This window comes from Carcharhinus amblyrhynchos, chromosome 14 (genome assembly GCF_965287045.1).
Source record: "Carcharhinus amblyrhynchos chromosome 14, sCarAmb.v2.hapA, whole genome shotgun sequence".
Taxonomy (NCBI): Eukaryota; Metazoa; Chordata; class Chondrichthyes; order Carcharhiniformes; family Carcharhinidae; genus Carcharhinus; species Carcharhinus amblyrhynchos.
Genome location: NC_137337.1, coordinates 37,490,829 through 37,505,566, shown reverse-complemented (window position 1 = coordinate 37,505,566; position 14,738 = coordinate 37,490,829). Strand labels below are relative to the sequence as shown.

The window sequence follows — 14,738 nt, the reverse complement described above, 5'->3', positions numbered from 1 at the left end:
TGCTAATCCACTGACACTAGGGTCAATTTAGCATGGCCAATCAACCTAATCCACACACTTTTGGACTGTGGGAGGACACCAAGAGCACTCACTGAAAACCCACACAGACACAGGGAGAAAGTGCAAAATCTGCACAGGCAGTGTGACCTGAGGCCAGAATTGAACCTGGGTTGCTGGTACTGTCAGGCAGCAGTGCTAACCACTGTGCCACTGTGCCACCCCAGTATATGGAATGCTTCATGAATTTGCATGTCATCCTTGTGCAGGGGTCATGCTAATCTTCGCTGTATTGTTCCAATTTTAGTATATGTGCTGCCGAAGCGAGATGAGAAAGTAAGTTTTCAAGAGAAGGCAGACAGCCTGTAAAGGAATATAGAGAGGTTAAATGAGTGGGCAAAGATGTAGCAGATGGAGTATAATGTGGGAAAATGTGAACTAGTCCACCATGGCAGGAAGATTAGAAAAAGTAATACCCTCTTTAAATGGAAAGAGATTGCAGAACTTGATAATACAGAGGAATCTGGCTTACAGAGGAATGTCCTGGTGCATTAATCACAACAATGTAGTATAAAGGTACAGCAAGTGATTTGGAAGGCAAATGGTGTCATTTACTGCAAGAGGAATGGGATATAAAAGTAGGGAAGTTATGCTGCAGCTGTAATAGGCCTTGGTGAGACAACATTTGCAGTACTGTGTATAATTTTAGATCGCCTTATTTGAAAAAAGATATAATTGCATAAGAATAGTTCAAAGAAGGTTCACTTGATTCATTCCTGGGATAAGGGGCTTAGCTTATGAAGAAAGATTAAACATGTTGGGCCTATACCAATTGGAGTTTAGAAGAAAGAGAGGTGATCGTATTCAAACATATAAGATCCAGAGGGGAGTTTTTAGGATAGAGGCCAGGAGGATTTTTCCACTCGTGGGAGAGACTAGAACTAGGGTAGATAGTTTAAGAATGAAAGGTCTACCATTTAAGATGGAGAGGAAATTTTTTTCCTCAGAGGGTGTTTTATGTGTGGTATTCTCTTCCCCAAAAAGCAGTGGAGGCTGGCTCATTGAATGTATTCAATGCAGTGTCAGTGCATTTTTGATAGACAAGGAAATCAAGGGTTTTGGGACACGGGTGGCAAAATGAAGCTGAGACCACAAAAGGACAGCATGGTGCAATGCACAGAGGTTGGCACTGCTGCCTCACATAAGGGACCCAAATTCAATTCTCGGCTTGGGTCATTGTCTGTGCAGAGTCTGCACATTCTTCCCATGTCTGCATGGGTTTCCTCCCACAGTCTAAAAAACGTGCTGGTTGGGAGTATTAACCATGCTAGATTCTCCCTCAGTGTAGCCGAACAGGTGCTGGAATGTGGCGACAAGGAGATTTTTACAATAACTTCATTGCGGTATTAATGTAAGCCTACTTATGATACTAATAAATACATTTTAAACCAGATTGGCCATGATCACATTGAATGGCAGGGCAGGCTGGAAGGGCTAAGTGGCCTGTTCCTGCTCTGAGGTTCTATGCCCCTATAAGAGTGTTTATAATGTTTGTTTATAAATAGACCAAATGAGATATGACTGAAAGCATGTTTGCTGATGCCTCCCTCCAGTAAAGAAAGTGACAGGGGCAAAATGTCTTCATTAATCTGTTGATTTCTTTATAAAACACATGTCACTCCAAGTCTGGCTTGCTATCGAATTGAAATAAACGATAACATCACAGATATTAAAGATGTATAGAAAACAAAGAAGAAAAAATGTAGAATGATGAAAAGCGTCAAACTGTAACAAAGGAGTTTTTTTATCTAAAAAGCAGGTGCATTGTGATATGTTAACATTTTTATTTGACAGTGATTGTGTGAGTGATGTGAAGTCGATGCACTTGACAGCATATTGGTGCTTTATGGCAGGCCTCCAGATGTAATGGCATTTTTGCTTTGAAGCTTCAATCAGCAGGAGTACAGACCTTGCCAAGTAAGAGGAACTAAATCTGGTTACAGTAAGACTTGTATTCATTTGAAGGCTTATTGCCAAGCTCTACATAGCCAGATCGGAAACCACCAGAGAGGTTTCTTAGAACAACTAAATAATGAAACGTAAGTGAGACTACAGAACACAATAAAGACAGCATTAATTGTGTCATGCTTAACAAAGGACTTAAACACTGAAATTTAGCAAAGACAAAATTTATTAGAAGTCTGTCTTTAATTTTCACGTATCTGCTGTTTTTCTGCAAATGGCCACTTGATGGCAGGATGTTGCTTTCTTTTGCTTTGGCAATAGTGTTAAGCTCACTTGACATCCGTTAATTCGAGTGCTGAAGATAGAGGTCCGGAAACATTACAGGAAACCTAGTCTCTGAGTAAATCCATGTGGGATTCTGGTTCAGTGACCAAGAGATATTCACAGCAGACTCTGGAAATATTTTACATTGTTGCAGTTTTGTTCTGGCCTAGGCAACTGAAGCTTTTCTCACACTTCCTGAGCCATTCTTTTGAGAACATTCTCTTGGTATCTTATTCTTTCCACTTTGATCATACTCATTTGGAATTTGCAGATTTGCAAGTCTTTTAAAATGTCTTCCACCATTGGATCTTGCAGCAGATTTCTAACTGACTACAACGACACGATGGAAAAACCAACTCAGATTAGAAATCTGGATGGTTTGATGAGAAAGCAGTCAAATCTCTCAAATTTTTCACAAGTCAGGTGAAAATGGATTGCAAGTGGTTAAATTCTGAATCATCCCATATGGTCTTAGATTTAAGGTACCAACTGAGATAACAGTATGAGTGGCATTAGAAATTTTTAAGATACTTACACCAGGAAATTAAATGTATATATCACATCTTCCGCTTTGTATAATACTTATAAATCTCCTGTAGGCCATTTGGCCCATCAAGTCTACCCCACCATTCAATTAGTTTATGGCTGATCTGACGATAAAGCTCAATCTCACTTTCCCGCCTTGTCTCCATAACCCGTGATTCCCTTATTGATTAAAAATCTATCTCAGCCTTGAACATACTTAAAGACCTGTCCTCTAACACTCTCTGCGGTAAGCATTTCCACAGATTCCCTACCCTCTGAGACAAGCAATTCCTCCTCATCTCTGAAACAGGCGACCCGTTACTCATGTACATCCTCAACTTTCATCATTCTATCAATAAGTCTAGGGCGGTGGACAGAGGAGAGCCGGTGGATGTGGTCTTTCTTGATTTTCAGAAGGCTTTTGACAAGGTATCTCACAAGAGGTTATTGCAGAAGGTCAGGGGGCATGGAATTGGGGGTAAGGTGTTAGCGTGGATAGAGGACTGGTTGTCAAATAGGAGGCAGAGAGTGGGGGTCAATGGGTGCTATTCGGATTGGCAGATGGCGACTAGTGGAGTGCCCCAGGGGTCGGTGCTGGGGCCTCAGCTATTTACCATTTATATAGATGATCTGGAGGAGGGAACCGAGTGTATGGTGTCGAAATTTGCTGATGACACCAAGATTGGTGGAAAGGCAAATTGTGCGGAGGGTGTGGAGAGTCTGCAGAAGGATCTAGATAGGCTGGGCGAATGGGCCAGGAAATGGCAAATGGAATTTAATGTTGGCAAGCGCGAGGTGGTCCACTTTGGTAGGAATAATGGTAGGAAGGATTATTACTTGCATGGAGAAAAACTGCACCAGGCGACAGTGCAGAGGGACCTCGGGGTCCTTGTGCATGAGACGCAAAAACCCAGCCTGCAGGTGCAGCAGGTGGTCAGGAAGGCGAATGGGATGCTGGCCTTCATCGCGAGGGGGATTGAATATAAAAGTAGGAAGGTCTTGCTGCAGCTGTATAGGGCATTGGTGAGGCCGCAGCTGGAGTACTTTGTGCAGTTTTGGTCGCCGCACTTACGCAAGGATATTTTGGCCTTGGAGGGAGTGCAGAGGAGGTTTACTAGGCTGATACCGGAGTTGAGGGGGTTGAGCTATGAGGAGAGGCTGAATAAGTTAGGCTTGTACTCGTTAGAATTTAGAAGAATGAGGGGAGATCTCATTGAGACGTATAAGATGATGAATGGGATGGATAGGATAGAGGTGGAGAAACTCTTTCCGCTCAGAAAGGGTAGTAGGACTGGGGGGCACAGCCTCAAGATAAAGGGGGGGCGGTTTAGAACAGAGTTGAGGAGGAACTTCTTCACTCAAAGGGTGGTGAATCTCTGGAATTCTCTGCCCGTTGAAGTGGTGGAGGCTACCTTGCTAAATATTTTTAAGACGCGGGTTGATGGGTTTCTGATAAGAGAGGGGATTAAGGGTTATGGGGAGAGGGCGGGAATGTGGAACTGAGACACGACAGATCAGCCATGATCTTATTGAATGGCGGGGCAGGCTCGAAGGGCTAGTTGGCCTACTCCTGCTCCTATTTCTTATGTTCTTATTACATGCTTTCAACTGCCTCAGCTCAATGCTCAGGAAACTCTTTCCTCTTCTCCAGGGATGGCACAGTGACCCAGTGTTAGCACTGCTGCCTCACAGCACATGGACCTGCACTCGATTCCGGGCTTGGGTCACGGTCTGTGTGGAGTCCGCACATTCTCCCTGTGTCTGCACGGATTTCCTCCAGATGCTCCATTTTCCACCCACAGTGCAAAAGACTTGCTGGTTAGGTGCATCGGCCACACTAAATTCTCCCCCAGTGTACCCGAATAGATGCCGGACTGTGGCAACTAGGGGACTTCCACAGGAAACTCATTGCAGTAATCCAACTTGTGACACTAATAAGTAAACTTTAAACTTTTCTATTTTAAGACCCCCTTTGAAATCTAAGGGGCAGAATTTTCCCATCACGCCACCAGGGGAATCATAGCAGACAGGACAGGACCACGCAGAGGTCTGTTGACCTCGGGCAGGATTCCAGTCTTGGGGCAAGCGAGGCTGGAAAATCCTATCAAGTCTTCGGCCAAGCTGTCCTCTTTACGTAGTTTGGTAATGCTCTGTCTAAGTACTTGGGAAGTTGGGCACTATAAAAATGTCATCGTGCAGAGCAAAAGGTATAAATCCCTAACATCTTAACATGGTGAAAAAAATCACATGGAACTCCTTCCAAGACAGGGGAATTCTCTTGGCGTGGGATTTTCCACGAATGCCCAGCCTAAGACCAGAAATTCCCGTCCAAGGTCAACGAACCTTTAAATGGCCCGTCAAATTGTCTGTCCTGTCCCAATGATTCCTGTAGCGTGCAGGTCTGGATAATCTACCCCTTCGTCTCCAGTCCAAAATTCACCCCCCAGTAAAACCATCAAAATAGGTAAGTTGATAATTCACTTAATTGCTGTTCGTTTAATCTTATTGTGAATAGATTTAGCTGCTGTCTCTACATAAAGTAAACCACAAAAGTAATTCATCAATTGTAAAGTGCATTGGGATGTGCTGAGGTCATAAAATGTGTTATGTACATTCTAGTACAGTCTTTCATGAAATCAACAAAAGCAAGTGCAAACAATTAAAATTTGAAGAGATGGCAATATTTTATTTAACTTATTGTATCTGGTTCAAAGAATACATGTTGGAAAGCCCTGCTAGTCTAGGAGGTTTAAGCTAGATATCAAGAATACAAATTTCAATCATGAAAATTGGAGGTCTGGATTTTTCCACCAGCTCCAGCTTGGTAACACATAGATCCATTGAAACATTGCTGACACAGGGACAATGGTTAAGTTACACCTGCTTTGAACTCCAAACTGGAAGATAATACAAAATAATTTCTCAACTACAGAAACCCTCCAGAGTTTTCAAAGACACGGTAGCACAGTGGTTCGTACTGCTGCTTCACAGCTCCAGGGACCTGGGCTTGATTCCCGGTTCGGGTCACTGTCTGTATGGAATTTGCACATTCTCCTCGTGTCTGCGTGGGTTTCTCTGGGTGCTCCAGTTTCCTCCCACAGTCCAAAGATGTGCAGGTTAGGCTGATTGGCCATGCTAAAATTGCCCCTTAGTGTCCTGAGATGTTTAGGTTAGAGGGATTAGCGGGTAAGATACATAGGGATATGGGGGTAGGGCCTGGGTGGGATTGTGGTCGGTGCCGACTTGATGGGCCAAAGGGCCTCTTTCTGCACTGTAGGTTTCTATGATTCTATGACACACAGGCTGTCCCACATGGTGGCAGGGTGGTACAGTGGTTAACACTGCTGCCTCACAGTGCCAGGGACCCAGGTTCAATTCCCAGCTTGGGTGACTGTGTTACGTTTGCGTGTTCTCCTCGTGTATGCATGCGTTTCCTCCGGGTGCTCCGGTTTCCTTCCACATGCCAAAGATATGCAGGTTTACTTGATTGGCCATGCTAAATTATCTCTTAGTGTCAGGGAGACTAGTAGGGTAAATACATGGGGTTCCGGGGATAGGGTCTGGGTGGGATGTTGTCAGTGCAGGTTTGATGGGCCAAATGGCCTCCTTCTGCGCTGCAGGAATTCTATTGTGTTCTATTCTTCTAACATATGGGGCAAGCCATAAACCTCTGTATAGTCTGTAAGATAAGTGTGTCCATTAGAGTGAGGATTAATGTGAGATTGGAGAACAGCCATATAGTGATGTAGAGAGTTACATGATAGTAGACTATGTGGAGAAAAGTCTGGAAGGAGCCGACATAGAGACAGCACCCATGGCAGCACCTTGAAGTTTTGGGTTAACAATAACTGGCTTATGTTCAACCATCTAAGCCTCCAGACCTCCCTGTGAAATACCAAACAACCTTTACAACATAGCCTACTCTGCTAAGTTACTGGTTCAGATGGGCCTGTGGGCCTGTGAGTTGACCAGCAAGACTCCATTTTTCTCATATCACCATTATAGTATTTAGATTCAAAATACAGCTTCCTAAGGTGGCCTGCTCACTGCAAGCTTTGCCCTATTGGGTGACCTGTGGAAGTCACAGTAGAATTAGGTAGAAAGTAGAAGAAACATCCTCTATCCACAGAGGGTTAAGTCCCTCCAGACAAATGATAAAAAGGCAACCATGGAGGTCACTGCCAGGAATCCAACCCTGAGGACCCGGATACAAGAAGTTCAATGAACTCACACAACTGATCAAGGTCAGTGAATGTATTTTTAAATGTCATTTCCTCCCAATTACACTACTAGTCTCAGCTATTCCTCAACGCAATATCGTTCACCCACCAATAATCTCTTTAACTCAGAAAGCATACCATTATCTATACACTTTACATCGCCCTCACATTCAGTATTGCTGCCAGCCTTAGACCACACTTTACAGCTTGCACACACTGTCAGCTATTCAGCCTCACTACCCTAACAGGTTGCATCACAATCTCTGGCACACTTATTTCTCTCTTGCAGGACAAGGTGGTACGCAATGATAGGCAGTAGCAACTAACTCAAGGGAAAGAGGCATGGCTGCAACCTATAGCCCCAATGGAAGAGACAGAATTGGCCATTATCAGAATTAACAGCCATGCGCTATTCCAAAAGGAAGCCTTCTGGTGCGCCTGGAACAACCTGGTTTGTGCAGAAGCCTTGAAGTCACCACATCATATCAATCGTTGTAGACTTTTGAAATTTGAAACAGTTATGAAAAGCATCCAAAATTGTTCAGTTGTACCAACAACTAAAAGAATCCAACCAGCAACTCACCAGTAATCCCATTAAATAGCACTGCTGGGGGAATTCGGACAATTCAAAGCACTTCAGCGGTCACGGGCATTCGGCCTCTGATCTTCGGGTAAACATTCTCCAAGGCAGCCTTCACGAATACAACAGCGTAGAGTCACTGAGCAGAAACTGATAGCCAAGTTCCACACACAAGGACAGCCTCAACCGGGATCTTGGGTTCATGGCACACTATCTGTAACCCCCATGACTTGCCTGAACTTGAATCATCTCACTCACTGTCCTGTCTGGAGACATCTCTTTAACCTATGCTTAATGCTATCTCCACTCACATTGTCTGCATCTTTAAGACTTGAGTAGCAGATTAGCTGTAAAGACTCGCATTCTAATCAATATTCTGTAAACTGCATGTGTCTTTATATGCCCTGTTTGTGATCAGAACACTCCACTCATCTGACAGAGGAACAGCGTTCCGAAAGCTAGTGGCGTTTACTACCAAATAAACCTGTTGGACTTTAACCTGGGGTTGTGAGACTTCTTACTGTATTTACCCCAGTCCAGCATCTCCACTGTATGTCAGAAACCCAGAGATTTCAGCAGTGCATTTTCCACTGGATTTTTAACTCAGCCACTGTATTTGCACCTGACTTCCGAATTTCACAAGCAATTAGTGTGAGTGGGCATGATGACAACCTGCTACTGTTTGTTTCAGCTCCTTTATTCAAAAAGATCCTGCCAGCGTCAGAATGGAAGCATTGTTAAAGTGTCAGAACAGAGCCAGGAACCTGACAGATGGAGTGCCAACATGGAAACACACCACCTGCAAGGAGCTTCAGATGTGATAACCAGCTCTCACCAATAAAGTTTAAAATTTATCAGCGTCACAACTAGGCTTCTGTTAATACTGCAATGAAGTTACTGTGAAAATCCCCTAGTCACCACACTCTGGCGCCTGTTCAGTTACACTGAGGGAGAATTTATCATGGTCAATACACCTAACAAGCATGTCTTTTGGACTGTGAGAGGAAACCACAGCACCCGGAGGAAGCCCATGCAGACACGGGGAAAATGCAGACTCCACACAGACAATAATCCAAGCCAGGGATTGAACCTGGGTCCCCGGGACAGTGAGGCAACAGTGCTAACCACTGTGCCACCATGCTGCCCACCTATACACTTGAAATGTCTTAAGCAGGATTGAAGAAAGCCTCACCTTTGTTGTTCAGCATCTCGCTGAAGTGCAGCAAAGTTCTCCAGCTCTTCCAACAGGAAACTGTCAGTGGGCACGAGAGGGATAATGGAACAAGGAGACAGCCTCCTCAGCCCTTGCATGCTCCCTTCTTCCCCTCCCAATTACTGAGCAGGTGAACATTAGTCGACAAATACCACCAAAATGTTCGGCAATACACATATACATATATATCTATTTTATATATCTAACATTCTGGTGAAATTTGGAAATTTATTCAGCCTAGTTATTCATTAATAGAAATACATAAAATATGTATTTAATTGCATACACATACAGAATCCATAATAACCTTTAAAAGGGATGTAGATAAATAAAATAATAAAACAGCTCTGAGAAAAAGCAAGTAGAGTCATAGAGGTTTACAGCATGCAAACAGGCCCTTTGGCCCAACTTGTTCATGCCACCCTTTTCTTTAAACCCCTAAGCTAATCCCAATTGCCTGTATTTAGCCCATATCCATCTCTACCCATATTATCCATGTAACTGTCTAAATGCTTTTTAAAAGACAACATTGTACCCATCTTTACTACTACCCCTGGCAGCTTACCACCCTCTGTGTGAAAAAATTGCCCCTCTGAACACTTTTGTATCTCTCCCCTCTCCCAGGGTCCCAGTGACAACACCACAGTGACAACACCAGTGACAAAAGCACTATACCACCACATCCTTCAGTGTTCCAATCAAAAGAGAAAACGCTAGAAAATCTCAGCAGGTCTGGCAGCATCTGTGACTCTGTATGGTGACACTAAAGTTACACACCAGCTGATTTAGCACAAGCGAGCAGTTGGTGAGGAAACCAGAGTCAGGGCAAGCTGATTAATTTTTGCTGAAAGAAAGCTAGGGTTATTTCCATCTTGCCAATGCCTACTGAAGAGGTTTTTGGCTCATTCATGATTGAAAATTGGGAAGTCTGACAGAGAATGTTGTGTAGTTAAGGTCAGAGGTAGAGAGGAAGGGTGGGATTTTCCAGCCATGCTTGACCCAAAACCGGAAAATCCCGCCCGAGGTCCAAAGACCTTTGCGTGGTCTGTCTCCTGTCTGCTACAGTTCCCGTGGTGGGCAGGAGGGAAAAATTCCTAAGAGTCCAATCACATATCAGCTTCAAAACGGACGCTACATATATTGATTATGTTATGGAAAGACAACAAGGGTAAGAAGGGGCCCAAGATTAGAAACTTGGGATATTTTCAGATGGCCATGCAGGAATGGGAGTTGGAATGATTACTAGAAATGCATTACAAACACTAAAATGTTGGCTTTTTGCATTTATTTAATTTTGACAATAACAATATAAGTAAAATTCAAGGACCATAGTTGGAGTATTTCAACAATGTTGAAGGAATGTTTAAGTTGTCTGATGGGAGTTGCTTTGTTCTGGGCAATGTTGATTTTCTTGAATGTTATTAGAGCTGTATTCATCTTGGCAGTTGGACAGAATTTCATTACATTCCTGATTTCTGCCATATAGATGATGGACAGGATTTGGGGAGTCAGAAGGTGAGTAGTCTCTGCAGAATTCTAAGCTTCTGATCTGGTCTTGTAGCCACAGTGTTTATATGGCCAGTCTGGTTCAGTTTCTGGTCAGTGGTAGCCCCCAAGATGTTGATAGTGGGAGATTCAGTGATGGTAATGTGATTGAATGCCATGGGGCGATGATTAAAATTTCTGTTGTTGGAGATGTTCATTGCCTGGCACTTGTGTGGTGTGAAAATTACTTGCCACTTATCAGCCCAAGTCTGGATATTGTCCAGCTCGTGCAACATACAGAAACAGACTGTATCAGTCTCTGAGGAGTTCTTGATTAATGTTGAACACTGTGCAATGATCAGCAAATATACTCTCTTCTGACCCTATGAAGAAGGGAAGGTTATTGATGAAACAGCTCAAGGTGGTTGGGTCTGGGACACTGCCCTGAGGAACTCCAGCAACACCATCTTGGGACTGAGATGACTGAAGTCCAACAACCAATATCTTCGTTTGTGCCTCGTGTGACTCGCACCATTGAAATGTTTTCCCCTAATTCCCATTGATTTCAGTTTTGCTAGGGCTCTTTATTGTCAAATTCTGTCAAATATTGCCTTAGCATCAAGAGCAGTGACTCTCATCTCACCGCTTTAGTTCAGTTCTTTTGTCCATGTTTGGACCAAGGCTGTAATGAGGCCAGGAGCTAAGATCCTGGGGAATCCCAAACTGAGCATCAGTGGGCAGGTTATTATTGTATTAGTGTCACCTGAAAGCACATCAATGAGCCCTTGCGCCACTTTGCTGATGACTGAGAGGAGAGTGGTAGATGGTAATTGGCCAGGTTGGATTTGTCCTGCTTTTCTGGACAGGACATACATGAGCAATGTTTTACTTTGCTGGTTAGATGCCAGTGGTGTGGCTGTGCTGAGACAGCTTGGCTACAAATCCTGTTAGGTGAAGAGCACAAGTCTTCAGTATTATTGCGAGAATGTTGTCAGGGCCAATAGACTTTGTAGCATCCAGTGCTTCAGTTGTTTCTCGATATCACGTGGAGTGAATTGAATCAGCTGAAGACTAACAACTTTGTGAGGCTGAGGATTTCAGAACTAGGCCAGGATGAATCATCATCGATACCTCTGGCTGGAGATTGTTGCAAATGCTACAATTTTGTCTTTTGCATGGATGTGCTGGGCTCCCCTGTCATATCTATGGGACCTCCTTCTCCTCCAGTGAGTTGTTTATTTGTTCACCAACATTCACAGCTGGATGTGGCAGGACTGCAGAGTTTAGATCTTTGCTTTTGGAATTGTTTAGCTCTGTCTATCACATGCTGCTTCCACTGTTTGGCATGCAAGTAGTTCTGTATTGTAGCTTCATCAGGTTGACATTTTTAGGCATGTCTGATGCTACACCCGGCGTGTCTTCCTGCATTCACCAACCACCTAATTATAAAGGTATCACACTATTACATTATAAAACATAGAAACATAGAAGATAGGAGCTGGAGGAGGCCATTTGGTCCTTTGAGCCTGCTCCGCCATTCATTACGATCATGGCTGATCATCCAACTCAGTAGCCTAATCCTGCTTTCTCCCCATAGCTTTTGATCCCATTTACCCCCAGTGCTATATCCAGCCGCCTGTTGAATACAATCAATATTTTGGCATCAACTACTTCCTATGATAATGAATTCCACAGGCTCACCACTCTTTGGGTGAAGAAATGTCTCCTCACCTCTGTCCTAAACTGTCTACCCCGAATCCTCAGACTGTGACCCCTGGTGCTGGATTCCCCCATCATTGGGAATATCTTCCCTGCATCTACCCTGTCTAGTCCTGTTAGAATTCTTTAAGTCTCTATGAGATCCCCCTTCATTTGTCTGAACTACAGCAAAAACAACCCTAACCTAGTCAATCTCTCCTCATACATCAGTCTTGCCATCCCCCAAAGTGCAAATTCTGATCTGTTCTCAGTGACTTGGAACGTTATTTTAAAATTAGGGTCGGGAATCTGATGCCTGGATAATCTCCGGGTCCCATACCCATGCCACAGCTGCCTTGTCCATGTGACGCCATCTTGAAATGTAATTCCCCTGTTTGGGCCAGATGTGAGCTTGTTGTCCAATTAGTGATGCCAAGCATAACCAGGAGGTGGGATGTGTCTGCCGAGTGTGAGTGGCAATGGCACATGGTAGCCATGTTGGGGACTCTGCTGCCCGAGCTCAAGAGAAGGGAGTGAGCCAAAACATGAAGGGCCAGCAGCCTCATCAAGCACACAAGTGGCCAAATGGAAGATAAAGCGCACACACACACACACACAATCCAGCACAAGATCCACCAGGTCCCAAAATCTTTCAATATTAAAAAAATACATGACACAGTGGTTAGAATTCTACCTCACTGTGCCGGGGACCAGGGTTCAACTCCAGCCTCTTGTGACTGACTGTGAAGGGTTTGCACATTCTCCCCATGTCTGTGTGGGTTTCCTCTGGGTGCTCTGCTTTCCTCTCACACCTCAAAGGTGTGCAGATTAAGTAATTGACCATGCTAAATTGCCACTTAGTATCAGAGGGACTAACTTGGTAAATATGTGGGGTTACAGGGATAGGATCTGGGTGGGATTGTTATCAGTGCAGGCTCAATGGGCCCAATGGCCTCCTTCTGCACTGTTGAGATTCTATGATTCCATGAACTTCTGTCCACTTTGAACCCAATGGTTGTGCAGTAATGTGCAACAGACTGTTGGGGTCCAATGACATCAACCTTGAAACTTCCCTTCTGACACATTAACAAACTCCTCAAGGAACTTAATTAGCCATTGATCAGAGGCAATAGAGTTCCCCCTTCCCTATCGCCCACCCTTCCTTTGAAAATTGTATCGTATCCCAGAGGACAGTAGAATTCAGTGATGCCCTTCAGAAATGCAATTTGCAAATCCCAGCCTTGCTGCCAGGCACATGAGTAATTGTGTTGCTGCCATTAGTCATAGCATAGATTAGCTGGGAAGGGTGGGGGTTTTAAATCAATCAGTGTCCTGCTATCATTATCTACTGATCTTTTTTCGAGAATACCCATGTGTAGACATTGGGAAAGAACAGGATATGACCTCACTGCAAAACAGCCCAAGGAAACTCATCATTTAGCTCAAGCAAGAAAATTGGACCAGGTAGCAGATGACTGGCAAGAATCAGAAACAAATTAGGTTTTAATTTAAAATATATTCAGGCTTCACTGTCAAATATGATTTTCAAATCCCTATGTAGTTCTGTACAGCATTTCCAAAAGTCAGCTGGTCAGTCCTTCCGATTTGAATTTCTTCTGCTCAAAATTTTGTTCTAGCCTAGATATTCGAATCATCGACAGTCATGGGTGAGGTGCCTGAAGATTGGAGAGTGGTAAATGTTGAGCCTTTGTTTAAAAAGGGCTGCAGGGAAAAGCTTGGGAACTACAGGCCAGTGAGCCTCACATGTGTGGTGGGTAAATTGATGGAAGATATTTTGAGAGACAGAATCTACAGGCATTTAGAGATGCAAGGACTGATTAGGGACAGTCACCAGGCTTTGTGAGTGGAAAATCATATCTCACAAATTTAACTGAGTTTTTTGAAGGAGTAACCAAGAAGGTTGAGGGCAGTGCAGTTGATGTTGTCTACATGGACTTTACCAAGGCTTTTGACAAAGTACCGCATGGTAGATTGTTGCATAAAGTTAAATCTCCCGGGATCCAGGGTGAGGTATCTAAATGGATACAAAATTGGCTTCTTGACAGAAGCCAGACGGTTGTTGTAGAGAATTGTTTTTCAAACTGGAGGCCTGTGACCAGCGGTGTGCCTCAGGGATCAGTGCTGGGCCCACTGTTATTTGTCATTTATATTAATGATTTGGATGAGAATTTAGTAGGCATGGTTAGTAAGTTTGCAGGTGATACCAAAATTGGTGGCATGGTGGACAGTGAGGAAGGTTATCTCCAATTGCAGTGGGATCTTGATCAATTGGGCCAGTGGACTGATGAATGGTAGATGGAGTTTAATTTAGGTAAATGCAAGGTAATGCATTTTGGTAGATTGAACCAGGGCAGGACTTGCTCAGCTAATGGTAGAGCACTGGGGAGAGTTACAGAACAAAGAGTTCTAGGGGTACATTTTCATAGCTCCTTGAAAGTGGAGTCACAGGTGGACAGAGTGGTGAAAAAGACATTCGGCATGCTTGGTTTCATCAGTCAGAACATTGAATACATGAGTTGGGACGTCCTATTAAAGTTGTACAAGACATTGGTAAGGCCACACTTGGGATACTGTGTGCAATTCTGGTCACCCTATTATAGAAAGGATATTATTAAACTAGAAAGAGTGCAGAAAAGGTTTGAGGATGCTGATGGGATTTTATGGATTGAGTTATAAGGAGAGGCTGAATAGACTGGGACCTTTTCCTCTG

At 43.8% G+C, this 14,738-nt stretch overlaps 1 non-coding gene across 1 annotated transcript; it reads right to left on the bottom strand.

Moving 5' to 3' along the window:
• Positions 1–221: 221 nt before the first annotated feature.
• On the bottom strand, positions 222–324 carry LOC145352854 (U6 spliceosomal RNA). Its single transcript, XR_013888614.1, has one exon. It is a non-coding gene; the product is annotated as a U6 spliceosomal RNA (small nuclear RNA).
• Between the last annotated feature and the right edge of the window lie 14,414 nt (positions 325–14,738).